Below are 25,888 nucleotides of genomic sequence, written 5' to 3' on the forward strand. Positions count from 1 at the left end.
TGTCTACTCTTCTTCTTCCTGTGTCTACTCTTCCTCTGGTCTGTGTCTACTCTTCCTCTTCCTGTGTCTACTCTTCCTCTTCCTGTGTCTACTCTTCCTCTGGTCTGTGTCTACTCTTCCTCTTCCTGTGTCTACTCTTCCTCTTCCTGTGTCTACTGTTCCTCTGGTCTGTGTCTACTCTTCCTCTTCCTGTGTCTACTCTTCCTCTTCCTGTGTCTACTCTTCCTCTTCCTGTGTCTACTCTTCCTGTGTCTACTCTTCCTTTTCCTGTGTCTACCCTTCCTCTTCCTGTGTCTACTCTTCCTCTTCCTGTGTCTATTCTTCCTCTTCCTGTGTCTACTCTTCCTCTTCCTGTGTCTACTCTTCCTCTTCCTGTGTCTACTATTCCTCTTCCTGTGTCTACTCTTCCTCTTCCTGTGTCTACTCTTCCTCTGGTCTGTTTCTACTCTTCCTCTTCCTGTGTCTACTCTTCCTCTTCCTGTGTCTACTCTTCCTCTTCCTGTGTCTACCCTTCCTCTTCCTGTGTCTACTCTTCCTCTGGTCTGTGTCTACTCTTCCTCTTCCTGTGTCTACTTTTCCTCTTCCTGTGTCTACTCTTCCTCTTCCTGTGTCTACTCTTTCTCTGGCCTGTGTCTACTCTTCCTCTTCCTGTGTCTACGCTTCCTCTTCCTGTGTCTACACTTCCTTTTCCTGTGTCTACTCCTTCCTCTTCCTGTGTTTACCCTTCCTCTTCCTGTGTCTACTCTTCCTGTGTCTACACTTCCTCTTCCTGTGTCTACTCTTCCTCTGGTCTGTGTCTACTCTTCCTCTTCCTGTGTCTACTCTTCCTATTCCTGTGTCTACTCTTCCTCTTCCTGTGTCTACTCTTCCTCTTCCTGTGTCTACTCTTCCTCTGGCCTGTGTCTACTCTTCCTCTGGTCTGTGTCTACTCTTCCTCTTCCTGTGTCTAATCTTCCTCTTCCTGTGTCTACTCTTCCTCTTCCTGTGTCTACTCCTCATCTTTCTGTGTCTACTCTTCATCTTCCTGTGTCTACTCTTCATCTTCCTGTGTCTACTCTTCCTCTTCCTGTGTCTACTCTTCATCTTCCTGTGTCTACTCTTCCTCTGGCCTGTGTCTACTCTTCCTCTTCCTGTGTCTACTCTTTGTCTTCCTGTGTCTACTCTTCCTCTGGTCTGTGTCTACTCTTCCTCTTCCTGTGTCTACTCTTCCTCTTCCTGTGTCTACTCTTCCTCTTCCTGTGTCTACACTTCCTCTGGTCTGTGTCTACTCTTCCTCTTCCTGTGTCTACTCTTCCTCTGGTCTGTGTCTACTCTTCCTCTTCCTGTGTCTACTCTTCATCTTCCTGTGTCTACTCTTCCTCTTCCTGTGTCTACCCTTCCTCTTCCTGTGTCTACTCTTCTTCTTCTTCCTGTGTCTACTCTTCCTGTGTCTACTCTTCCTCTTCCTGTGTCTACTCTTCATCTTCCTCTGTCTACTCTTCCTCTTCCTGTGTCTACTCTTCCTCTTCCTGTGTCTACTCTTCCTCTTCTTCCTGTGTCTACTCTTCCTGTGTCTACTCTTCCTCTTCCTGTGTCTACTCTTCAAATGTCTACCCTTCCTCTGGTCTGTGTCTAACCTTCCTCTGATCTGTGTCTACTCTTCCTCTTGTCTGTGTCTACTCTTCCTCTTCCTGTGTCTACTCTTCCTCTGGTCTGTGTCTACTCTTCCTCTTCCTGTGTCTACCCTTCCTCTGCCTGTGTCTACTCTTCCTCTTCCTATGTCTACTCTTCCTCTTCCTCTGTATACTCTTCCGCTTCCTGTGTCTACTCTTCCTCTTACTGTGTCTACTCTTCCTCTTGGTGTGTCTACTCTTCCTCTGGTCTGTGTCTACTCTTCCTCTTCCTGTGTCTACACTTCCTCTTCCTGTGTCTACTCTTCCTCTGGTCTGTGTCTACTCTTCCTCTTCCTGTGTCTACTCTTCCTCTTCCTGTGTCTACTGTTCCTCTAGTCTGTGTCTACTCTTCCTCTTCCTGTGTCTACTCTTCCTCTTCCTGTGTCTACTCTTCCTGTGTCTACTCTTCCTTTTCCTGTGTCTACTCTTCCTCTTCCTGTGTCTACTCTTCCTCTTCCTGTGTCTACTCTTCCTCTTCCTGTGTCTACTCTTCCTCTTCCTGTGTCTACTCTTCCTCTTCCTGTGTCTACTCTTCCTCTTCCTGTGTCTACTCTTCCTCTGGTCTGTTTCTACTCTTCCTCTTCCTGTGTCTACTCTTCCTCTTCCTGTGTCTACTCTTCCTCTTCCTGTGTCTACCCTTCCTCTTCCTGTGTCTACTCTTCCTCTGGTCTGTGTCTCCTCTTCCTCTTCCTGTGTCTACTTTTCCTCTTCCTGTGTCTACTCTTCCTCTTCTTGTGTCTACTCTTCCTCTTCCTGTGTCTACTCTTTCTCTGGCCTATGTCTACGCTTCCTCTTCCTGTGTCTACACTTCCTTTTCCTGTGTCTACTCTTCCTCTTCCTGTGTCTACTCTTCCTCTTCCTGTGTCTACTCTTCCTGTGTCTACACTTCCTCTTCCTGTGTCTACTCTTCCTCTGGTCTGTGTCTACTCTTCCTCTTCCTGTGTCTACTCTTCCTATTCCTGTGTCTACTCTTCCTCTTCCTGTGTCTACTCTTCCTCTTCCTGTGTCTACCCTTCCTCTGGCCTGTGTCTACTCTTCCTCTGGTCTGTGTCTACTCTTCCTCTTCCTGTGTCTACTATTCCTCTTCCTGTGTCTACTCTTCCTCTTCCTGTGTCTACTCCTCATCTTCCTGTGTCTACTCTTCATCTTCCTGTGTCTACTCTTCATCTTCCTGTGTCTACTCTTCCTCTTGGTGTGTCTACTCTTCCTCTGGTCTGTGTCTACTCTTCCTCTTCCTGTGTCTACTCTTCCTCTTCCTGTGTCTACTCTTCCTCTGGTCTGTGTCTACTCTTCCTCTTCCTGTGTCTACTCTTCCTCTTCCTGTGTCTACTGTTCCTCTGGTCTGTGTCTACTCTTCCTCTTCCTGTGTCTACTCTTCCTCTTCCTGTGTCTACTCTTCCTCTTCCTGTGTCTACTCTTCCTGTGTCTACTCTTCCTTTTCCTGTGTCTACCCTTCCTCTTCCTGTGTCTACTCTTCCTCTTCCTGTGTCTACTCTTCCTCTTCCTGTGTCTACTCTTCCTCTTCCTGTGTCTACTCTTCCTCTTCCTGTGTCTACTCTTCCTCTTCCTGTGTCTACTCTTCCTCTTCCTGTGTCTACTCTTCCTCTGGTCTGTTTCTACTCTTCCTCTTCCTGTGTCTACTCTTCCTCTTCCTGTGTCTACTCTTCCTCTTCCTGTGTCTACCCTTCCTCTTCCTGTGTCTACTCTTCCTCTGGTCTGTGTCTACTCTTCCTCTTCCTGTGTCTACTTTTCCTCTTCCTGTGTCTACTCTTCCTCTTCTTGTGTCTACTCTTCCTCTTCCTGTGTCTACTCTTTCTCTGGCCTGTGTCTACTCTTCCTCTTCCTGTGTCTATGCTTCCTCTTCCTGTGTCTACTCTTCCTCTTCTTGTGTCTACTCTTCCTCTTCCTGTGTCTACTCTTTCTCTGGCCTGTGTCTACTCTTCCTCTTCCTGTGTCTACACTTCCTCTTCCTGTGTCTACTCTTCCTCTTCCTGTGTCTAATCTTCCTCTTCCTGTGTCTACGCTTCCTCTTCCTGTGTCTAATCTTCCTGTGGTCTGTGTCTACTCTTCCTCTTCCTGTGTCTACTCTTCCTCTTCCTGTGTCTACTCTTTATCTTCCTGTGTCTACACTTCCTCTTCCTGTGTCTACGCTTCCTCTTCCTGTGTCTAATCTTCATGTGGTCTGTGTCTACTCTTCCTCTTCCTGTGTCTACTCTTCCTATCCCTGTGTCTATTCTTCCTCTTCCTGTGTCTACTCTTCCTCTTCCTGTGTCTACTTTTCCTCTGGCCTGTGTCTACTCTTCATCTTCCTGTGTCTACTCTTCCTCTTCCTGTGTCTACTCTTCCTCTTCCTGTGTCTACTCTTCCTCTGGTCTGTGTCTACTCTTCCTCTTCCTGTCTCTACTCTTCCTCTTCCTGTGTCTACTCTTCCTCTGGTCTGTGTCTACTCTTCCTCTTCCTGTGTCTACTCTTCCTCTTCCTGTGTCTACACTTCCTCTTCCTGTGTCTACTCCTCCTCTGGTCTGTGTCTACTCTTCCTCTTCCTGTGTCTACTCTTCATCTTCCTGTGTCTACTCTTCCTCTTCCTGTGTCTACTCTTCCTCTTCCTGTGTCTACCCTTCTTCTTCCTGTGTCTACTCTTCCTGTGTCTACTCTTCCTCTTCCTGTGTCTACACTTCATCTGGTCTGTGTCTACTCTTCCTCTTCCTGTGTCTACTCTTCTTCTTCCTGTGTCTACTCTTCCTGTGTCTACTCTTCCTCTTCCTGTGTCTACTCTTCCTCTGGTCTGTGTCTACTCTTCCTCCATGGTCTGTGTCTACTCTTCCTCTGGCCTGTGTCTACTCTTCCTCTTCCTGTGTCTACTCTTCCTCTGGTCTGTGTCTACTCTTCCTCTGGTCTGTGTCTACTCTTCCTCTGGTCTGTGTCTACGCTTCCTCTTCCTGTGTCTACTCTTCCTCTGGTCTGTGTCTACTCTTCCTCTCCCTGTGTCTACTCTTCCTCCTCCCTGTGTCTACCCTTCCTCTTCCTGTGTCTACTCTTCCTCTTCCTGTGTCTACTCTTCCTCTTCCTGTGTCTACTCTTCCTCTTCCTGTGTCTACTCTTCCTCTTCCTGTGTCTACTATTCCTCTTCCTGTGTCTACTCTTCCTCTTCCTGTGTCTACTCTTCCTCTGGTCTGTTTCTACTCTTCCTCTTCCTGTGTCTACTCTTCCTCTTCCTGTGTCTACTCTTCCTCTGGTCTGTTTCTACTCTTCCTCTTCCTGTGTCTACTCTTCCTCTTCCTGTGTCTACTCTTCCTCTTCCTGTGTCTACCCTTCCTCTTCCTGTGTCTACTCTTCCTCTGGTCTGTGTCTACTCTTCCTCTTCCTGTGTCTACTTTTCCTCTTCCTGTGTCTACTCTTCCTCTTCTTGTGTCTACTCTTCCTCTTCCTGTGTCTACTCTTTCTCTGGCCTGTGTCTACTCTTCCTCTTCCTGTGTCTACGCTTCCTCTTCCTGTGTCTACTCTTCCTCTTCTTGTGTCTACTCTTCCTCTTCCTGTGTCTACTCTTTCTCTGGCCTGTGTCTACTCTTCCTCTTCCTGTGTCTACACTTCCTCTTCCTGTGTCTACTCTTCCTCTTCCTGTGTCTAATCTTCCTCTTCCTGTGTCTACGCTTCCTCTTCCTGTGTCTAATCTTCCTGTGGTCTGTGTCTACTCTTCCTCTTCCTGTGTCTACTCTTCCTCTTCCTGTGTCTACTCTTTATCTTCCTGTGTCTACACTTCCTCTTCCTGTGTCTACGCTTCCTCTTCCTGTGTCTAATCTTCATGTGGTCTGTGTCTACTCTTCCTCTTCCTGTGTCTACTCTTCCTATCCCTGTGTCTATTCTTCCTCTTCCTGTGTCTACTCTTCCTCTTCCTGTGTCTACTTTTCCTCTGGCCTGTGTCTACTCTTCCTCTTCCTGTGTCTACTCTTCCTCTTCCTGTGTCTACTATTCCTCTTCCTGTGTCTACTCTTCCTCTTCCTGTGTCTACTCTTCCTCTGGTCTGTTTCTACTCTTCCTCTTCCTGTGTCTACTCTTCCTCTTCCTGTGTCTACTCTTCCTCTGGTCTGTTTCTACTCTTCCTCTTCCTGTGTCTACTCTTCCTCTTCCTGTGTCTACTCTTCCTCTTCCTGTGTCTACCCTTCCTCTTCCTGTGTCTACTCTTCCTCTGGTCTGTGTCTACTCTTCCTCTTCCTGTGTCTACTTTTCCTCTTCCTGTGTCTACTCTTCCTCTTCTTGTGTCTACTCTTCCTCTTCCTGTGTCTACTCTTTCTCTGGCCTGTGTCTACTCTTCCTCTTCCTGTGTCTACGCTTCCTCTTCCTGTGTCTACTCTTCCTCTTCTTGTGTCTACTCTTCCTCTTCCTGTGTCTACTCTTTCTCTGGCCTGTGTCTACTCTTCCTCTTCCTGTGTCTACACTTCCTCTTCCTGTGTCTACTCTTCCTCTTCCTGTGTCTAATCTTCCTCTTCCTGTGTCTACGCTTCCTCTTCCTGTGTCTAATCTTCCTGTGGTCTGTGTCTACTCTTCCTCTTCCTGTGTCTACTCTTCCTCTTCCTGTGTCTACTCTTTATCTTCCTGTGTCTACACTTCCTCTTCCTGTGTCTACGCTTCCTCTTCCTGTGTCTAATCTTCATGTGGTCTGTGTCTACTCTTCCTCTTCCTGTGTCTACTCTTCCTATCCCTGTGTCTATTCTTCCTCTTCCTGTGTCTACTCTTCCTCTTCCTGTGTCTACTTTTCCTCTGGCCTGTGTCTACTCTTCATCTTCCTGTGTCTACTCTTCCTCTTCCTGTGTCTACTCTTCCTCTTCCTGTGTCTACTCTTCCTCTGGTCTGTGTCTACTCTTCCTCTTCCTGTGTCTACTCTTCCTCTTCCTGTGTCTACTCTTCCTCTGGTCTGTGTCTACTCTTCCTCTTCCTGTGTCTACTCTTCCTCTTCCTGTGTCTACACTTCCTCTTCCTGTGTCTACTCCTCCTCTGGTCTGTGTCTACTCTTCCTCTTCCTGTGTCTACTCTTCATCTTCCTGTGTCTACTCTTCCTCTTCCTGTGTCTACTCTTCCTCTTCCTGTGTCTACCCTTCTTCTTCCTGTGTCTACTCTTCCTGTGTCTACTCTTCCTCTTCCTGTGTCTACACTTCATCTGGTCTGTGTCTACTCTTCCTCTTCCTGTGTCTACTCTTCTTCTTCCTGTGTCTACTCTTCCTGTGTCTACTCTTCCTCTTCCTGTGTCTACTCTTCCTCTGGTCTGTGTCTACTCTTCCTCCATGGTCTGTGTCTACTCTTCCTCTGGCCTGTGTCTACTCTTCCTCTTCCTGTGTCTACTCTTCCTCTGGTCTGTGTCTACTCTTCCTCTGGTCTGTGTCTACTCTTCCTCTGGTCTGTGTCTACGCTTCCTCTTCCTGTGTCTACTCTTCCTCTGGTCTGTGTCTACTCTTCCTCTCCCTGTGTCTACTCTTCCTCCTCCCTGTGTCTACTCGTCCTCTTCCTGTGTCTACTCTTCCTCTGGTCTGTGTCTACTCTTCCTCTGGTCTGTGTCTACACTTCATCTTCCTGTGTCTACACTTCCTCTGGTCTGTGTCTACTCTTCCTCTTCCTGTGTCTACTCTTCCTCTTCCTGTGTCTACTCTTCCTCTTCCTGTGTCTACTTTTCCTCTGGCCTGTGTCTACTCTTCATCTTCCTGTGTCTACTCTTCCTCTGGTCTGTGTCTACTCTTCCTCTTCCTGTGTCTACTCTTCCTCTTCCTGTGTCTACTGTTCCTCTGGTCTGTGTCTACTCTTCCTCTTCCTGTGTCTACTCTTCCTCTTCCTGTGTCTACTCTTCCTCTTCCTGTGTCTACTCTTCCTGTGTCTACTCTTCCTTTTCCTGTGTCTACCCTTCCTCTTCCTGTGTCTACTCTTCCTCTTCCTGTGTCTACTCTTCCTCTTCCTGTGTCTACGCTTCCTCTTCCTGTGTCTACTCTTCCTGTGTCTACTATTCCTTTTCCTGTGTCTACTCTTCCTCTTCCTGTGTCTACTCTTCCTCTGGTCTGTTTCTACTCTTCCTCTTCCTGTGTCTACTCTTCCTCTTCCTGTGTCTACTATTCCTCTTCCTGTGTCTACCCTTCCTCTTCCTGTGTCTACTCTTCCTCTGGTCTGTGTCTACTCTTCCTCTTCCTGTGTCTACTTTTCCTCTTCCTGTGTCTACTCTTCCTCTTCCTGTGTCTACTCTTTCTCTGGCCTGTGTCTACTCTTCCTCTTCCTGTGTCTACGCTTCCTCTTCCTGTGTCTACACTTCCTTTTCCTGTGTCTACTCCTTCCTCTTCCTGTGTCTACCCTTCCTCTTCCTGTGTCTACTCTTCCTGTGTCTACACTTCCTCTTCCTGTGTCTACTCTTCCTCTGGTCTGTGTCTACTCTTCCTCTTCCTGTGTCTACTCTTCCTATTCCTGTGTCTACTCTTCCTCTTCCTGTGTCTACTCTTCCTCTTCCTGTGTCTACTCTTCCTCTGGCCTGTGTCTACTCTTCCTCTGGTCTGTGTCTACTCTTCCTCTTCCTGTGTCTACTCTTCCTCTTCCTGTGTCTACTCTTCCTCTTCCTGTGTCTACTCCTCATCTTCCTGTGTCTACTCTTCATCTTCCTGTGTCTACTCTTCATCTTCCTGTGTCTACCCTTCCTCTTCCTGTGTCTACTCTTCATCTTCCTATGTCTACTCTTCCTCTGGCCTGTGTCTACTCTTCCTCTTCCTGTGTCTACTCTTTGTCTTCCTGTGTCTACTCTTCCTCTGGTCTGTGTCTACTCTTCCTCTTCCTGTGTCTACTCTTCCTCTTCCTGTGTCTACTCTTCCTCTTCCTGTGTCTACTCTTCCTCTGGTCTGTGTCTACTCTTCCTCTTCCTGTGTCTACTCTTCCTCTGGTCTGTGTCTACTCTTCCTCTTCCTGTGTCTACTCTTCATCTTCCTGTGTCTACTCTTCCTCTTCCTGTGTCTACCCTTCCTCTTCCTGTGTCTACTCTTCTTCTTCTTCCTGTGTCTACTCTTCCTGTGTCTACTCTTCCTCTTCCTGTGTCTACTCTTCATCTTCCTCTGTCTACTCTTCCTCTTCCTGTGTCTACTCTTCCTCTTCCTGTGTCTACTCTTCTTCTTCTTCCTGTGTCTACTCTTCCTGTGTCTACTCTTCCTCTTCCTGTGTCTACTCTTCCTCTTCCTGTGTCTACTCTTCTTCTTCCTGTGTCTACTCTTCAAATGTCTACCCTTCCTCTGGTCTGTGTCTAACCTTCCTCTGATCTGTGTCTACTCTTCCTATTGTCTGTGTCTACTCTTCCTCTTCCTGTGTCTACTCTTCCTCTGGTCTGTGTCTACTCTTCCTCTTCCTGTGTCTACCCTTCCTCTGCCTGTGTCTACTCTTCCTCTTCCTATGTCTACTCTTCCTCTTCCTCTGTATACTCTTCCGCTTCCTGTGTCTACTCTTCCTCTTACTGTGTCTACTCTTCCTCTTGGTGTGTCTACTCTTCCTCTGGTCTGTGTCTACTCTTCCTCTTCCTGTGTCTACACTTCCTCTTCCTGTGTCTACTCTTCCTCTGGTCTGTGTCTACTCTTCCTCTTCCTGTGTCTACTCTTCATCTTCCTGTGTCTACTGTTCCTCTGGTCTGTGTCTACTCTTCCTCTTCCTGTGTCTACTCTTCCTCTTCCTGTGTCTACTCTTCCTCTTCCTGTGTCTACTCTTCCTGTGTCTACTCTTCCTTTTCCTGTGTCTACTCTTCCTCTTCCTGTGTCTACTCTTCCTCTTCCTGTGTCTACTCTTCCTCTTCCTGTGTCTACTCTTCCTCTTCCTGTGTCTACTCTTCCTCTTCCTGTGTCTACTATTCCTCTTCCTGTGTCTACTCTTCCTCTTCCTGTGTCTACTCTTCCTCTGGTCTGTTTCTACTCTTCCTCTTCCTGTGTCTACTCTTCCTCTTCCTGTGTCTACTCTTCCTCTTCCTGTGTCTACCCTTCCTCTTCCTGTGTCTACTCTTCCTCTGGTCTGTGTCTCCTCTTCCTCTTCCTGTGTCTACTTTTCCTCTTCCTGTGTCTACTCTTCCTCTTCTTGTGTCTACTCTTCCTCTTCCTGTGTCTACTCTTTCTCTGGCCTGTGTCTACGCTTCCTCTTCCTGTGTCTACACTTCCTTTTCCTGTGTCTACACTTCCTCTTCCTGTGTCTACTCTTCCTCTTCCTGTGTCTACTCTTCCTGTGTCTACACTTCCTCTTCCTGTGTCTACTCTTCCTCTGGTCTGTGTCTACTCTTCCTCTTCCTGTGTCTACTCTTCCTATTCCTGTGTCTACTCTTCCTCTTCCTGTGTCTACTCTTCCTCTTCCTGTGTCTACTCTTCCTCTGGCCTGTGTCTACTCTTCCTCTGGTCTGTGTCTACTCTTCCTCTTCCTGTGTCTACTCTTCCTCTTCCTGTGTCTACTCTTCCTCTTCCTGTGTCTACTCCTCATCTTCCTGTGTCTACTCTTCATCTTCCTGTGTCTACTCTTCATCTTCCTGTGTCTACTCTTCCTCTTCCTGTGTCTACTCTTCATCTTCCTGTGTCTACTCTTCCTCTGGCCTGTGTCTACTCTTCCTCTTCCTGTGTCTACGCTTTGTCTTCCTGTGTCTACTCTTCCTCTGGTCTGTGTCTACTCTTCCTCTTCCTGTGTCTACTCTTCCTCTTCCTGTGTCTACTCTTCCTCTTCCTGTGTCTACTCTTCCTCTGGTCTGTGTCTACTCTTCCTCTTCCTGTGTCTACTCTTCCTCTGGTCTGTGTCTACTCTTCCTCTTCCTGTGTCTACTCTTCCTCTTCCTGTGTCTACTCTTCCTCTTCCTGTGTCTACTCTTCCTCTGGTCTGTGTCTACTCTTCCTCTTCCTGTGTCTACTCTTCCTCTTCCTGTGTCTACCCTTCCTCTGGTCTGTGTCTACTCTTCCTCTGGTCTGTGTCTACTCTTCCTCTTCCTGTGTCTACTCTTCCTCTTCCTGTGTCCTACTCTTCCTCTTCCTGTGTCTACTCTTCCTCTTCCTGTGTCCTACTCTTCCTCTTCCTGTGTCTACTCTTCCTCTTCCTGTGTCTACGCTTCCTCTTCCTGTGTCTACTCTTCATCTTCCTCTGTCTACTCTTCCTCTTCCTGTGTCTACTCTTCCTCTTCCTGTGTCTACTCTTCTTCTTCTTCCTGTGTCTACACTTCCTGTGTCTACTCTTCCTCTTCCTGTGTCTACTCTTCCTCTTCCTGTGTCTACTCTTCTTCTTCCTGTGTCTACTCTTCAAATGTCTACTCTTCCTCTGGTCTGTGTCTACTCTTCCTCTTCCTGTGTCTACTCTTCTTCTTCCTGTGTCTACTCTTCCTGTGTCTACTCTTCCTCTGGTCTGTGTCTAACCTTCCTCTGATCTGTGTCTACTCTTCCTCTTGTCTGTGTCTACTCTTCCTCTTCCTGTGTCTACTCTTCCTCTGGTCTGTGTCTACTCTTCCTCTTCCTGTGTCTACCCTTCCTCTGCCTGTGTCTACTCTTCCTCTTCCTATGTCTACTCTTCCTCTTCCTGTGTATACTCTTCCTCTTCCTGTGTCTACTCTTCCTCTTACTGTGTCTACTCTTCCTCTTGGTGTGTCTACTCTTCCTCTGGTCTGTGTCTACCCTTCCTCTTCCTGTGTCTACTCTTCCTCTTCCTGTGTCTACTCTTCCTCTGGTCTGTGTCTACTCTTCCTCTTCCTGTGTCTACTCTTCCTCTTCCTGTGTCTACTGTTCCTCTGGTCTGTGTCTACTCTTCCTCTTCCTGTGTCTACTCTTCCTCTTCCTGTGTCTACTCTTCCTCTTCCTGTGTCTACTCTTCCTGTGTCTACTCTTCCTTTTCCTGTGTCTACCCTTCCTCTTCCTGTGTCTACTCTTCCTCATCCTGTGTCTACTCTTCCTCTTCCTGTGTCTACTCTTCCTCTTCCTGTGTCTACTCTTCCTCTTCCTGTGTCTACTCTTCCTCTTCCTGTGTCTACTCTTCCTCTTCCTGTGTCTACTCTTCCTCTGGTCTGTTTCTACTCTTCCTCTTCCTGTGTCTACTCTTCCTCTTCCTGTGTCTACTCTTCCTCTTCTTGTGTCTACCCTTCCTCTTCCTGTGTCTACTCTTCCTCTGGTCTGTGTCTACTCTTCCTCTTCCTGTGTCTACTTTTCCTCTTCCTGTGTCTACTCTTCCTCTTCTTGTGTCTACTCTTCCTCTTCCTGTGTCTACTCTTTCTCTGGCCTGTGTCTACTCTTCCTCTTCCTGTGTCTACGCTTCCTCTTCCTGTGTCTACTCTTCCTCTTCTTGTGTCTACTCTTCCTCTTCCTGTGTCTACTCTTTCTCTGGCCTGTGTCTACTCTTCCTCTTCCTGTGTCTACACTTCCTCTTCCTGTGTCTACTCTTCCTCTTCCTGTGTCTAATCTTCCTCTTCCTGTGTCTACGCTTCCTCTTCCTGTGTCTAATCTTCCTGTGGTCTGTGTCTACTCTTCCTCTTCCTGTGTCTACTCTTCCTCTTCCTGTGTCTACTCTTTATCTTCCTGTGTCTACACTTCCTCTTCCTGTGTCTACGCTTCCTCTTCCTGTGTCTAATCTTCATGTGGTCTGTGTCTACTCTTCCTCTTCCTGTGTCTACTCTTCCTATCCCTGTGTCTATTCTTCCTCTTCCTGTGTCTACTCTTCCTCTTCCTGTGTCTACTTTTCCTCTGGCCTGTGTCTACTCTTCATCTTCCTGTGTCTACTCTTCCTCTTCCTGTGTCTACTCTTCCTCTTCCTGTGTCTACTCTTCCTCTGGTCTGTGTCTACTCTTCCTCTTCCTGTGTCTACTCTTCCTCTTCCTGTGTCTACTCTTCATCTGGTCTGTGTCTACTCTTCCTCTTCCTGTGTCTACTCTTCCTCTTCCTGTGTCTACACTTCCTCTTCCTGTGTCTACTCCTCCTCTGGTCTGTGTCTACTCTTCCTCTTCCTGTGTCTACTCTTCATCTTCCTGTGTCTACTCTTCCTCTTCCTGTGTCTACTCTTCCTCTTCCTGTGTCTACCCTTCTTCTTCCTGTGTCTACTCTTCCTGTGTCTACTCTTCCTCTTCCTGTGTCTACACTTCATCTGGTCTGTGTCTACTCTTCCTCTTCCTGTGTCTACTCTTCTTCTTCCTGTGTCTACTCTTCCTGTGTCTACTCTTCCTCTGGTCTGTGTCTACTCTTCCTCCATGGTCTGTGTCTACTCTTCCTCTGGCCTGTGTCTACTCTTCCTCTTCCTGTGTCTACTCTTCCTCTGGTCTGTGTCTACTCTTCCTCTGGTCTGTGTCTACTCTTCCTCTGGTCTGTGTCTACGCTTCCTCTTCCTGTGTCTACTCTTCCTCTGGTCTGTGTCTACTCTTCCTCTCCGTGTGTCTACTCTTCCTCCTCCCTGTGTCTACCCTTCCTCTTCCTGTGTCTACTCTTCCTCTTCCTGTGTCTACTCTTCCTCTTCCTGTGTCTACTCTTCCTCTTCCTGTGTCTACTCTTCCTCTTCCTGTGTCTACTATTCCTCTTCCTGTGTCTACTCTTCCTCTTCCTGTGTCTACTCTTCCTCTGGTCTGTTTCTACTCTTCCTCTTCCTGTGTCTACTCTTCCTCTTCCTGTGTCTACTCTTCCTCTTCCTTTGTCTACCCTTCCTCTTCCTGTGTCTACTCTTCCTCTGGTCTGTGTCTACTCTTCCTCTTCCTGTGTCTACTTTTCCTCTTCCTGTGTCTACTCTTCCTCTTCTTGTGTCTACTCTTCCTCTTCCTGTGTCTACTCTTTCTCTGGCCTGTGTCTACTCTTCCTCTTCCTGTGTCTACGCTTCCTCTTCCTGTGTCTACTCTTCCTCTTCTTGTGTCTACTCTTCCTCTTCCTGTGTCTACTCTTTCTCTGGCCTGTGTCTACTCTTCCTCTTCCTGTGTCTACACTTCCTCTTCCTGTGTCTACTCTTCCTCTTCCTGTGTCTAATCTTCATCTTCCTGTGTCTATGCTTCCTCTTCCTGTGTCTAATCTTCCTGTGGTCTGTGTCTACTCTTCCTCTTCCTGTGTCTACTCTTCCTCTTCCTGTGTCTACTCTTTATCTTCCTGTGTCTACACTTCCTCTTCCTGTGTCTACGCTTCCTCTTCCTGTGTCTAATCTTCATGTGGTCTGTGTCTACTCTTCCTCTTCCTGTGTCTACTCTTCCTATCCCTGTGTCTATTCTTCCTCTTCCTGTGTCTACTCTTCCTCTTCCTGTGTCTACTTTTCCTCTGGCCTGTGTCTACTCTTCATCTTCCTGTGTCTACTCTTCCTCTTCCTGTGTCTACTCTTCCTCTTCCTGTGTCTACTCTTCCTCTGGTCTGTGTCTACTCTTCCTCTTCCAGTGTCTACTCTTCCTCTTCCTGTGTCTACTCTTCCTCTGGTCTGTGTCTACTCTTCCTCTTCCTGTGTCTACTCTTCCTCTTCCTGTGTCTACACTTCCTCTTCCTGTGTCTACTCCTCCTCTGGTCTGTGTCTACTCTTCCTCTTCCTGTGTCTACCCTTCATCTTCCTGTGTCTACTCTTCCTCTTCCTGTGTCTACTCTTCCTCTTCCTGTGTCTACCCTTCTTCTTCCTGTGTCTACTCTTCCTGTGTCTACTCTTCCTCTTCCTGTGTCTACACTTCATCTGGTCTGTGTCTACTCTTCCTCTTCCTGTGTCTACTCTTCTTCTTCCTGTGTCTACTCTTCCTGTGTCTACTCTTCCTCTTCCTGTGTCTACTCTTCCTCTGGTCTGTGTCTACTCTTCCTCCATGGTCTGTGTCTACTCTTCCTCTGGCCTGTGTCTACTCTTCCTCTTCCTGTGTCTACTCTTCCTCTGGTCTGTGTCTACTCTTCCTCTGGTCTGTGTCTACTCTTCCTCTGGTCTGTGTCTACGCTTCCTCTTCCTGTGTCTACTCTTCCTCTGGTCTGTGTCTACTCTTCCTCTCCCTGTGTCTACTCTTCCTCCTCCCTGTGTCTACTCGTCCTCTTCCTGTGTCTACTCTTCCTCTGGTCTGTGTCTACTCTTCCTCTGGTCTGTGTCTACTCTTCATCTTCCTGTGTCTACACTTCCTCTGGTCTGTGTCTACTCTTCCTCTTCCTGTGTCTACTCTTCCTCTTCCTGTGTCTACTCTTCCTCTTCCTGTGTCTACTTTTCCTCTGGCCTGTGTCTACTCTTCATCTTCCTGTGTCTACTCTTCCTCTTCCTGTGTCTACTCTTCCTCTTCCTGTGTCTACTCTTCCTCTGGTCTGTGTCTACTCTTCCTCTTCCTGTGTCTACTCTTCCTCTTCCTGTGTCTACTCTTCCTCTGGTCTGTGTCTACTCTTCCTCTTCCTGTGTCTACTCTTCCTCTTCCTGTGTCTACTCTTCCTCTTCCTGTGTCTACTCTTCCTCTTCCTGTGTCTACCCTTCTTCTTCCTGTGTCTACTCTTCCTCTTCCTGTGTCTACACTTCATCTGGTCTGTGTCTACTCTTCCTCTGGTCTGTGTCTACTCTTCCTCCATGGTCTGTGTCTACTCTTCCTCTGGCCTGTGTCTACTCTTCCTCTTCCTGTGTCTACACTTCCTCTTCCTGTGTCTACTCTTCCTCTGGTCTGTGTCTACTCTTCCTCTCCCTGTGTCTACTCTTCCTCCTCCCTGTGTCTACTCTTCCTCTTCCTGTGTCTACACTTCCTCTGGTCTGTGTCTACTCTTCCTCTGGTCTGTGTCTACTCTTCATCTTCCTGTGTCTACTCTTCCTCTGGTCTGTGTCTACTCTTCCTCTTCCTGTGTCTACTCTTCCTCTTCCTGTGTCTACTCTTCCTCTGGTCTGTGTCTAATCTTCCTCTTCCTGTGTCTACTCTTCCTCTTCCTGTGTCTACTCTTCCTCTGGTCTGTTTCTACTCTTCCTCTTCCTGTGTCTACTCTTCCTCTTCATGTGTCTACTCTTCCTCTTCCTGTGTCTACTCTTCCTCTTCCTGTGTCTACTCTTCCTCTTCTTGTGTCTACTCTTCCTCTTCCTGTGTCTATTCTTCCTCTGGCCTGTGTCTACTCTTCCTCTTCCTGTGTCTACCCTTCCTCTTCCTGTGTCTACTCTTCCTCTTCCTGTGTCTAATCTTCCTCTTCCTGTGTCTACTCTTCCTCTTCCTGTGTCTACTCTTCCTGTGTCTACTCTTCCTCTTCCTGTGTCTACTCTTCCTCTGGTCTGTGTCTACTCTTCCTCTTCCTGTGTCTACTCTTCCTCTTCCTGTGTCTACTCTTCCTCTTCCTGTGTCTACTCGTCCTCTGGCCTGTGTCTACCCTTCCTCTTCCTGTGTCTACTCTTCCTCTGGCCTGTGTCTACTCTTCCTCTTCCTGTGTCTACTCTTCCTCTTCCTGTGTCTACCCTTCCTCTTCCCGTGTCTACGCTTCCTCTTCCTGTGTCTACCCTTCCTCTTCCTGTGTCTGCCCTTCCTGTGTCTACTCTTCCTCTTCCTGTGTCTACTCTTCCTCTTCCTGTGTCTACCCTTCCTCTGGTCTGTGTCTACTCTTCCTCTTCCTGTGTCTACTCTTCCTCTTCCTGTGTCTACTCTTCCTCTTCCTTTGTCTACTCTTCCTCTTCCTGTGTCTACTCTTCCTCTTCCTGTGTCTACTCTTCCTCTGGTCTGTGTCTACTCTTCCTCTTCCTGTGTCTACTCTTCCTCTTCCTGTGTCTACTCTTCCTCTGGTCTGTGTCTACTCTTCCTCTTCCTGTGTCTACTCTTCTTCTTCCTGTGTCTACTCTTCCTGTGTCTACTCTTCCTCTGGTCTGTGTCTAACCTTCCTCTGATCTGTGTCTACTCTTCCTATTGTCTGTGTCTACTCTTCCTCTTCCTGTGTCTACTCTTCCTCTGGTCTGTGTCTACTCTTCCTCTGGTCTGTGTCTACTCTTCCTCTGCCTGTGTCTACTCTTCCTCTTCCTATGTCTACTCTTCCTCTTCCTCTGTATACTCTTCCTCTTCCTGTGTCTACTCTTCCTCTTACTGTGTCTACTCTTCCTCTTGGTGTGTCTACTCTTCCTCTGGTCTGTGTCTACTCTTCCTCTTCCTGTGTCTACTCTTCCTCTTCCTGTGTCTACTCTTCCTCTGGTCTGTGTCTACTCTTCCTCTGGCCTGTGTCTACTCTTCCTCTTCCTGTGTCTACTGTTCCTCTGGTCTGTGTCTACTCTTCCTCTTCCTGTGTCTACTCTTCCTCTTCCTGTGTCTACTCTTCCTCTTCCTGTGTCTACTCTTCCTGTGTCTACTCTTCCTTTTCCTGTGTCTACTCTTCCTCTTCCTGTGTCTACTCTTCCTCTTCCTGTGTCTACTCTTCATCTTCCTGTGTCTACTCTTCCTCTTCCTGTGTCTACTCTTCCTCTTCCTGTGTCTACTATTCCTCTTCCTGTGTCTACCCTTCCTCTTCCTGTGTCTACTCTTCCTCTGGTCTGTTTCTACTCTTCCTCTTCCTGTGTCTACTCTTCCTCTTCCTGTGTCTACTCTTCCTCTTCCTGTGTCTACCCTTCCTCTTCCTGTGTCTACTCTTCCTCTGGTCTGTGTCTACTCTTCCTCTTCCTGTGTCTACTTTTCCTCTTCCTGTGTCTACCCTTCCTCTTCTTGTGTCTACTCTTCCTCTTCCTGTGTCTACTCTTTCTCTGGCCTGTGTCTACTCTTCCTCTTCCTGTGTCTACGCTTCCTCTTCCTGTGTCTACACTTCCTTTTCCTGTGTCTACTCTTCCTCTTCCTGTGTCTACACTTCCTCTTCCTGTGTCTACTCTTCCTGTGTCTACACTTCCTCTTCCTGTGTCTACTCTTCCTCTGGTCTGTGTCTACTCTTCCTCTTCCTGTGTCTACTCTTCCTATTCCTGTGTCTACTCTTCCTCTTCCTGTGTCTACTCTTCCTCTTCCTGTGTCTACTCTTCCTCTGGCCTGTGTCTACCCTTCCTCTGGTCTGTGTCTACTCTTCCTCTTCCTGTGTCTACTCTTCCTCTTCCTGTGTCTACTCTTCCTCTTCCTGTGTCTACTCCTCATCTTCCTGTGTCTACTCTTCATCTTCCTGTGTCTACTCTTCATCTTCCTGTGTCTACTCTTCCTCTTCCTGTGTCTACTCTTCATCTTCCTGTGTCTACTCTTCCTCTGACCTGTGTCTACTCTTCCTCTTCCTGTGTCTACGCTTTGTCTTCCTGTGTCTACTCTTCCTCTGGTCTGTGTCTACTCTTCCTCTTCCTGTGTCTACTCTTCCTCTTCCTGTGTCTACTCTTCCTCTTCCTGTGTCTACTCTTCCTCTGGTCTGTGTCTACTCTTCCTCTTCCTGTGTCTACTCTTCCTCTGGTCTGTGTCTACTCTTCCTCTTCCTGTGTCTACTCTTCCTCTTCCTGTGTCTACTCTTCCTCTTCCTGTGTCTACTCTTCCTGTGGTCTGTGTCTACTCTTCCTCTGGCCTGTGTCTACTCTTCCTCTTCCTGTGTCTACTCTTCCTCTTCCTGTGTCTACTCTTCCTCTGGTCTGTGTCTAATCTTCCTCTTCCTGTGTCTACTCTTCCTCTTCCTGTGTCTACTCTTCCTCTTCCTGTATCTACTCTTCCTCTGGTCTGTGTCTACTCTTCCTCTTCCTGTGTCTACTCTTCCTCTTCCTGTGTCTACTCTTCCTCTGGTCTGTGTCTACTCTTCCTCTGGTCTGTGTCTACTCTTCCTCTTCCTGTGTCTACTCTTCCTCTTCCTGTGTCCTACTCTTCCTCTTCCTGTGTCTACTCTTCCTCTTCCTGTGTCCTACTCTTCCTCTTCCTGTGTCTACTCTTCCTCTTCTTGTGTCTACTCTTCCTCTTCCTGTGTCTACTCTTCATCTTCCTCTGTCTACTCTTCCTCTTCCTGTGTCTACTCTTCCTCTTCCTGTGTCTACTCTTCTTCTTCTTCCTGTGTCTACTCTTCCTGTGTCTACTCTTCCTCTTCCTGTGTCTACTCTTCCTCTTCCTGTGTCTACTCTTCTTCTTCCTGTGTCTACTCTTCAAATGTCTACTCTTCCTCTGGTCTGTGTCTACTCTTCCTCTTCCTGTGTCTACTCTTCTTCTTCCTGTGTCTACTCTTCCTCTGGTCTGTGTCTAACCTTCCTCTGATCTGTGTCTACTCTTCCTCTTGTCTGTGTCTACTCTTCCTCTTCCTGTGTCTACTCTTCCTCTGGTCTGTGTCTACTCTTCCTCTTCCTGTGTCTACCCTTCCTCTGCCTGTGTCTACTCTTCCTCTTCCTATGTCTACTCTTCCTCTTCCTGTGTCTACTCTTCCTCTTACTGTGTCTACTCTTCCTCTTGGTGTGTCTACTCTTCCTCTGGTCTGTGTCTACTCTTCCTCTTCCTGTGTCTACTCTTCCTCTTCCTGTGTCTACTCTTCCTCTGGTCTGTGTCTACTCTTCCTCTTCCTGTGTCTACTCTTCCTCTTCCTGTGTCTACTGTTCCTCTGGTCTGTGTCTACTCTTCCTCTTCCTGTGTCTACTCTTCCTCTTCCTGTGTCTACTCTTCCTCTTCCTGTGTCTACTCTTCCTGTGTCTACTCTACCTTTTCCTGTGTCTACCCTTCCTCTTCCTGTGTCTACTCTTCCTCTTCCTGTGTCTACTCTTCCTCTTCCTGTGTCTACTCTTCCTCTTCCTGTGTCTACTCTTCCTCTTCCTGTGTCTACTATTCCTCTTCCTGTGTCTACTCTTCCTCTTCCTGTGTCTACTCTTCCTCTGGTCTGTTTCTACTCTTCCTCTTCCTGTGTCTACTCTTCCTCTTCCTGTGTCTACTCTTCCTCTTCCTGTGTCTACCCTTCCTCTTCCTGTGTCTACTCTTCCTCTGGTCTGTGTCTACTCTTCCTCTTCCTGTGTCTACTTTTCCTCTTCCTGTGTCTACTCTTCCTCTTCCTGTGTCTACTCTTTCTCTGGCCTGTGTCTACTCTTCCTCTTCCTGTGTCTACGCTTCCTCTTCCTGTGTCTACACTTCCTTTTCCTGTGTCTACTCTTCCTCTTCCTGTGTCTACTCTTCCTCTTCCTGTGTCTACTCTTCCTGTGTCTACACTTCCTCTTCCTGTGTCTACTCTTCCTCTGGTCTGTGTCTACTCTTCCTCTTCCTGTGTCTACTCTTCCTATTCCTGTGTCTACTCTTCCTCTTCCTGTGTCTACTCTTCCTCTTCATGTGTCTACTCTTCCTCTGGCCTGTGTCTACTCTTCCTCTGGTCTGTGTCTACTCTTCCTCTTCCTGTGTCTACTCTTCCTCTTCCTGTGTCTACTCTTCCTCTTCCTGTGTCTACTCCTCGTCTTCCTGTGTCTACTCTTCATCTTCCTGTGTCTACTCTTCATCTTCCTGTGTCTACTCTTCCTCTTCCTGTGTCTACTCTTCATCTTCCTGTGTCTACTCTTCCTCTGGCCTGTGTCTACTCTTCCTCTTCCTGTGTCTACTCTTTGTCTTCCTGTGTCTACTCTTCCTCTGGTCTGTGTCTACTCTTCCTCTTCCTGTGTCTACTCTTCCTCTTCCTGTGTCTACCCTTCCTCTTCCTGTGTCTACTCTTCCTCTGGTCTGTGTCTACTCTTCCTCTTCATGTGTCTACTCTTCCTCTGGTCTGTGTCTACTCTTCCTCTTCCTGTGTCTACTCTTCATCTTCCTGTGTCTACTCTTCCTCTTCCTGTGTCTACCCTTCCTCTTCCTGTGTCTACTCTTCTTCTTCTTCCTGTGTCTACTCTTCCTGTGTCTACTCTTCCTCTTCCTGTGTCTACTCTTCATCTTCCTCTGTCTACTCTTCCTCTTCCTGTGTCTACTCTTCCTCTTCCTGTGTCTACTCTTCTTCTTCTTCATGTGTCTACTCTTCCTGTGTCTACTCTTCCTCTTCCTGTGTCTACGCTTCCTCTTCCTGTGTCTACTCTTCTTCTTCCTGTGTCTACTCTTCAAATGTCTACCCTTCCTCTGGTCTGTGTCTAACCTTCCTCTGATCTGTGTCTACCCTTCCTCTTGTCTGTGTCTACTCTTCCTCTTCCTGTGTCTACTCTTCCTCTGGTCTGTGTCTACTCTTCCTCTTCCTGTGTCTACCCTTCCTCTGCCTGTGTCTACTCTTCCTCTTCCTATGTCTACTCTTCCTCTTCCTCTGTATACTCTTCCTCTTCCTGTGTCTACTCTTCCTCTTACTGTGTCTACTCTTCCTCTTGGTGTGTCTACTCTTCCTCTGGTCTGTGTCTACGCTTCCTCTTCCTGTGTCTACACTTCCTCTTCCTGTGTCTACTCTTCCTCTGGTCTGTGTCTACTCTTCCTCTTCCTGTGTCTACTCTTCCTCTTCCTGTGTCTACTGTTCCTCTGGTCTGTGTCTACTCTTCCTCTTCCTGTGTCTACTCTTCCTCTTCCTGTGTCTACTCTTCCTCTTCCTGTGTCTACTCTTCCTGTGTCTACTCTTCCTTTTCCTGTGTCTACTCTTCCTCTTCCTGTGTCTACTCTTCCTCTTCCTGTGTCTACTCTTCCTCTTCCTGTGTCTACTCTTCCTCTTCCTGTGTCTACTATTCCTCTTCCTGTGTCTACTCTTCCTCTTCCTGTGTCTACTCTTCCTCTGGTCTGTTTCTACTCTTCCTCTTCCTGTGTCTACTCTTCCTCTTCCTGTGTCTACTCTTCCTCTTCCTGTGTCTACCCTTCCTCTTCCTGTGTCTACTCTTCCTCTGGTCTGTGTCTCCTCTTCCTCTTCCTGTGTCTACTTTTCCTCTTCCTGTGTCTACTCTTCCTCTTCTTGTGTCTACTCTTCCTCTTCCTGTGTCTACTCTTTCTCTGGCCTGTGTCTACGCTTCCTCTTCCTGTGTCTACACTTCCTTTTCCTGTGTCTACTCTTCCTCTTCCTGTGTCTACTCTTCCTCTTCCTGTGTCTACTCTTCCTGTGTCTACACTTCCTCTTCCTGTGTCTACTCTTCCTCTGGTCTGTGTCTACTCTTCCTCTTCCTGTGTCTACTCTTCCTATTCCTGTGTCTACTCTTCCTCTTCCTGTGTCTACTCTTCCTCTTCCTGTGTCTACTCTTCCTCTGGCCTGTGTCTACTCTTCCTCTGGTCTGTGTCTACTCTTCCTCTTCCTGTGTCTACTCTTCCTCTTCCTGTGTCTACTCTTCCTCTTCCTGTGTCTACTCCTCATCTTCCTGTGTCTACTCTTCATCTTCCTGTGTCTACTCTTCATCTTCCTGTGTCTACTCTTCCTCTTCCTGTGTCTACTCTTCATCTTCCTGTGTCTACTCTTCCTCTGGCCTGTGTCTACTCTTCCTCTTCCTGTGTCTACGCTTTGTCTTCCTGTGTCTACTCTTCCTCTGGTCTGTGTCTACTCTTCCTCTTCCTGTGTCTACTCTTCCTCTTCCTGTGTCTACTCTTCCTCTTCCTGTGTCTACTCTTCCTCTGGTCTGTGTCTACTCTTCCTCTTCCTGTGTCTACTCTTCCTCTGGTCTGTGTCTACTCCTCCTCTTCCTGTGTCTACTCTTCCTCTTCCTGTGTCTACTCTTCCTCTTCCTGTGTCTACTCTTCCTCTTCCTGTGTCTACCCTTCCTCTGGTCTGTGTCTACTCTTCCTCTTCCTGTGTCTACTCTTCCTCTTCCTGTGTCTACTCTTCCTCTTCCTTTGTCTACTCTTCCTCTTCCTGTGTCTACTCTTCCTCTTCCTGTGTCTACTCTTCCTCTGGTCTGTGTCTACTCTTCCTCTTCCTGTGTCTACTCTTCCTCTTCCTGTGTCTACTCTTCCTCTGGTCTGTGTCTACTCTTCCTCTTCCTGTGTCTACTCTTCTTCTTCCTGTGTCTACTCTTCCTCTTCCTGTGTCTACTCTTCCTCTTCCTGTGTCTACTCTTCTTCTTCTTCCTGTGTCTACTCTTCCTGTGTCTACTCTTCCTCTTCCTGTGTCTACTCTTCCTCTTCCTGTGTCTACTCTTCTTCTTCCTGTGTCTACTCTTCAAATGTCTACTCTTCCTCTGGTCTGTGTCTACTCTTCCTCTTCCTGTGTCTACTCTTCTTCTTCCTGTGTCTACTCTTCCTGTGTCTACTCTTCCTCTGGTCTGTGTCTAACCTTCCTCTGATCTGTGTCTACTCTTCCTCTTGTCTGTGTCTACTCTTCCTCTTCCTGTGTCTACGCTTCCTCTGGTCTGTGTCTACTCTTCCTCTTCCTGTGTCTACCCTTCCTCTGCCTGTGTCTACTCTTCCTCTTCCTATGTCTACTCTTCCTCTTCCTGTGTATACCCTTCCTCTTCCTGTGTCTACTCTTCCTCTTACTGTGTCCACTCTTCCTCTTGGTGTGTCTACTCTTCCTCTGGTCTGTGTCTACTCTTCCTCTTCCTGTGTCTACTCTTCCTCTTCCTGTGTCTACTGTTCCTCTGGTCTGTGTCTACTCTTCCTCTTCCTGTGTCTACTCTTCCTCTTCCTGTGTCTACTCTTCCTCTTCCTGTGTCTACTCTTCCTGTGTCTACTCTTCCTTTTCCTGTGTCTACCCTTCCTCTTCCTGTGTCTACTCTTCCTCTTCCTGTGTCTACCCTTCCTCTTCCTGTGTCTACTCTTCCTCTTCCTGTGTCTACTCTTCCTCTTCCTGTGTCTACTATTCCTCTTCCTGTGTCTACTCTTCCTCTTCCTGTGTCTACCCTTCCTCTGGTCTGTTTCTACTCTTCCTCTTCCTGTGTCTACTCTTCCTCTTCCTGTGTCTACTCTTCCTCTTCCTGTGTCTACTCTTCCTCTTCCTGTGTCTACTCTTCCTCTTCCTGTGTCTACTCTTCCTCTTCCTGTGTCTACTATTCCTCTTCCTGTGTCTACTCTTCCTCTTCCTCTGTCTACTCTTCCTCTGGTCTGTTTCTACTCTTCCTCTTCCTGTGTCTACTCTTCCTCTTCCTGTGTCTACTCTTCCTCTTCCTGTGTCTACTCTTCCTCTGGCCTGTGTCTACTCTTCCTCTGGTCTGTGTCTACTCTTCCTCTTCCTGTGTCTACTCTTCCTCTTCCTGTGTCTACTCTTCCTCTTCCTGTGTCTACTCTTCCTCTGGTCTGTGTCTACTCTTCCTCTGGTCTGTGTCTACTCTTCCTCTTCCTGTGTCTACTCTTCCTCTTCCTGTGTCCTACTCTTCCTCTTCCTGTGTCTACTCTTCCTCTTCCTGTGTCCTACTCTTCCTCTTCCTGTGTCTACTCTTCCTCTTCCTGTGTCTACTCTTCCTGTGTCTACTCTTCCTTTTCCTGTGTCTACCCTTCCTCTTCCTGTGTCTACTCTTCCTCTTCCTGTGTCTACCCTTCCTCTTCCTGTGTCTACTCTTCCTCTTCCTGTGTCTACTCTTCCTCTTCCTGTGTCTACTATTCCTCTTCCTGTGTCTACTCTTCCTCTTCCTGTGTCTACTCTTCCTCTGGTCTGTTTCTACTCTTCCTCTTCCTGTGTCTACTCTTCCTCTTCCTGTGTCTACTCTTCCTCTTCCTGTGTCTACTCTTCCTCTTCCTGTGTCTACTCTTCCTCTTCCTGTGTCTACTCTTCCTCTTCCTGTGTCTACTATTCCTCTTCCTGTGTCTACTCTTCCTCTTCCTGTGTGTACTCTTCCTCTGGTCTGTTTCTACTCTTCCTCTTCCTGTGTCTACTCTTCCTCTTCCTGTGTCTACTCTTCCTCTTCCTGTGTCTACTCTTCCTCTGGCCTGTGTCTACTCTTCCTCTGGTCTGTGTCTACTCTTCCTCTTCCTGTGTCTACTCTTCCTCTTCCTGTGTCTACTCTTCCTCTTCCTGTGTCTACTCTTCCTCTGGTCTGTGTCTACTCTTCCTCTGGTCTGTGTCTACTCTTCCTCTTCCTGTGTCTACTCTTCCTCTTCCTGTGTCCTACTCTTCCTCTTCCTGTGTCTACTCTTCCTCTTCCTGTGTCCTACTCTTCCTCTTCCTGTGTCTACTCTTCCTCTTCCTGTGTCTACTCTTCCTCTTCCTGTGTCTACTCTTCATCTTCCTCTGTCTACTCTTCCTCTTCCTGTGTCTACTCTTCCTCTTCCTGTGTCTACTCTTCTTCTTCTTCCTGTGTCTACTCTTCCTGTGTCTACTCTTCCTCTTCCTGTGTCTACTCTTCCTCTCCCTGTGTCTACTCTTCTTCTTCCTGTGTCTACTCTTCAAATGTCTACTCTTCCTCTGGTCTGTGTCTACTCTTCCTCTTCCTGTGTCTACTCTTCTTCTTCCTGTGTCTACTCTTCCTGTGTCTACTCTTCCTCTGGTCTGTGTCTAACCTTCCTCTGATCTGTGTCTACTCTTCCTCTTGTCTGTGTCTACTCTTCCTCTTCCTGTGTCTACTCTTCCTCTGGTCTGTGTCTACTCTTCCTGTGTCTACCCTTCCTCTGCCTGTGTCTACTCTTCCTCTTCCTATGTCTACTCTTCCTCTTCCTGTGTCTACTCTTCCTCTTCCTGTGTCTACTCTTCCTCTTCCTGTGTCTACTCTTCCTCTTCCTGTGTCTACCCTTCTTCTTCCTGTGTCTACTCTTCCTCTTCCTGTGTCTACACTTCATCTGGTCTGTGTCTACTCTTCCTCTGGTCTGTGTCTACTCTTCCTCCATGGTCTGTGTCTACTCTTCCTCTGGCCTGTGTCTACTCTTCCTCTTCCTGTGTCTACGCTTCCTCTTCCTGTGTCTACTCTTCCTCTGGTCTGTGTCTACTCTTCCTCTCCCTGTGTCTACTCTTCCTCCTCCCTGTGTCTACTCTTCCTCTTCCTGTGTCTACACTTCCTCTGGTCTGTGTCTACTCTTCCTCTGGTCTGTGTCTACTCTTCATCTTCCTGTGTCTACTCTTCCTCTGGTCTGTGTCTACTCTTCCTCTTCCTGTGTCTACTCTTCCTCTTCCTGTGTCTACTCTTCCTCTGGTCTGTGTCTAATCTTCCTCTTCCTGTGTCTACTCTTCCTCTTCCTGTGTCTACTCTTCCTCTGGTCTGTTTCTACTCTTCCTCTTCCTGTGTCTACTCTTCCTCTTCATGTGTCTACTCTTCCTCTTCCTGTGTCTACTCTTCCTCTTCCTGTGTCTACTCTTCCTCTTCTTGTGTCTACTCTTCCTCTTCCTGTGTCTATTCTTCCTCTGGCCTGTGTCTACTCTTCCTCTTCCTGTGTCTACCCTTCCTCTTCCTGTGTCTACTCTTCCTCTTCCTGTGTCTACTCTTCCTCTTCCTGTGTCTACTCTTCCTCTTCCTGTGTCTACTCTTCCTGTGTCTACTCTTCCTCTTCCTGTGTCTACTCTTCCTCTGGTCTGTGTCTACTCTTCCTCTTCCTGTGTCTACTCTTCCTCTTCCTGTGTCTACTCTTCCTCTTCCTGTGTCTACTCGTCCTC

The sequence above is a fragment of the Notolepis coatsorum genome, assembly GCF_963971535.1.
Source record: "Notolepis coatsorum genome assembly, chromosome: 3".
NCBI classification, from domain to species: Eukaryota; Metazoa; Chordata; class Actinopteri; order Aulopiformes; family Paralepididae; genus Notolepis; species Notolepis coatsorum.